The following is a 1640-nucleotide window of genomic DNA, read 5'->3' on the forward strand; positions in this document are numbered from 1 at the left end:
AAAAAAATCTATATAACAATTTGGACAAATGAAGGAGCAATATACCTCTAAGCTCAAATAAATACCATAAGTAATGATTTGTGTAGTAATTTATTGAATATACCGTTTTTTTTTTATTTTTAGAAAGAATTTGGTTAGTTGGAGAATGGTTGTCATTAAGCTAAAAGGTTAGCAAGAGTGTGAGTTCGCTTCCAGTCGTTGAATGGAACCTTAAAATATTCAACAATCCTGCTTTGTGACCATTCAATGTGACATGGGACTACTAAAACATTACTGTAATGATTGAAAAAACTATTAATTATATTGCATTGATATTACTACTAGTTTCCTTTTACGGGACACATCGCCACTAGAGGCTTACTTGGAACTATTGTGAACATTGGGGGAGTTATTTTTGGGGCTCCGAATCAAATAATATATTTAAAACTTAACAACGATCACTCGGCCCAAAAGCTGAATTAGTTTCCCTCAATATCATCAATCACCAGTAGATTAAATAAAACGAATTCACTCATTGTGGGCGAGCAGTAATAGTAGTGAATTGACGAAGACAAAACAGAATTAAGGGTTGGTTTCTGCGAATATTTTCAATACCTAATTTCACAACTTATTTTTCCGACCTATGTATCCATAGCCCTACTTCTAAGAATTATTATTTGATGACATATGAGTTATATCCTTGTAAAATAAAATTGGGGGTAACATATGATCTAATTTACATACTTTCCTGTATTTACGGGTTGGCGGTGAAGTTTCTCCTTGAATCGTCAACATCTTCATACGATAGTTTGCGGTGTTCTCTCTCCACTTTCTTCGTTGGAGGAGCTGTTCCCACTTAGGTTTATCTTTGATCAATTTTATTTTTCCTTCCGCTTTACGCTTTAAATGCCGCAGTTTTTCTTTTAGTTTATCCTCTTCAAGTAAATTGGGGTCGCTTCTTCTCTTTAGCCTCCTTAATCGATCGGCTAGTTTTTTCTTTTCTTTTTTTTCTGCAATAGTTAAATTTGATTTAGGGCGAGGCATTGTTGAGAGCCTACAAGAAAAAGAAAAAAAACTGCAATCTTTTAGACCATTTGACCAACAAATCAATGTAAAGACCTGAGCAGACTTTTATTACCCAACACAATCAAATTAATTCATAGATTAATTTTTGGGAAGTATGGATTAGTAAACAAAAGACCATTAAATTTAGGAGAGCAATAAACGACATTTTGGTAGTAATGGGTCAAAAACATTTCATTACAGCACGTTTTCGGTCATTACCGCGGTAATGATTCGGGTGTGGTAATGACACAAATTTTCAACTTGGTAATAAATTTTCATGTATTTTTCTCGACCAAACTATAGTAACGAAAAAATATAAAATATTGTATCTGCCAAAGGCTAGTAAGATTTAAATTGTAAAAATTTAAATATTTTTTAAAAAGTAGAGTGATTATAAAGGCGATGGTAATGACAACAATATCGTGACTTACCTCACAATGCGAACACGTGGTGCTCTACAACTGACGCCCGTTCTCCGCCGGGCTATCACTACACTCGGAAAACATTTCCCTACTTTTCCCTGTTTTTCAAGGCTTTGCCACTGACGGTTTGTTTTTCGCTTTGTAATGACACTAAAGTGCTAAGAAACTTTGAAC

General features: G+C 34.1%; 1 protein-coding gene and 1 long non-coding RNA gene across 5 annotated transcripts in view; one reads left to right on the forward strand and one right to left on the reverse strand.

Moving 5' to 3' along the window:
- Positions 1-1640, forward strand: part of LOC136796350 (uncharacterized) — a 201575-nt gene that overhangs the window by 61117 nt on the left and 138818 nt on the right. The window lies entirely within an intron of this gene.
- The window catches only part of LOC106677551 (uncharacterized), a 22696-nt gene extending 21056 nt beyond the window's left edge, over positions 1-1640 (reverse strand). The window contains exon 1 of one of the 2 annotated variants that reach the window (XM_067049859.1): positions 1476-1640. The gene's annotated coding sequence lies outside the window, so the exon portion shown is untranslated. Of the gene's footprint in view, positions 1-723; positions 853-1475 lie in introns of those variants that run through there. The other variant, XM_067049858.1, reaches the window with a different exon arrangement.

Source organism: Halyomorpha halys, unplaced genomic scaffold (assembly GCF_000696795.3).
Source record: "Halyomorpha halys isolate HHAL.00 unplaced genomic scaffold, Hhal_1.1 Scaffold8.1, whole genome shotgun sequence".
Lineage (NCBI taxonomy): Eukaryota > Metazoa > Arthropoda > Insecta > Hemiptera > Pentatomidae > Halyomorpha > Halyomorpha halys.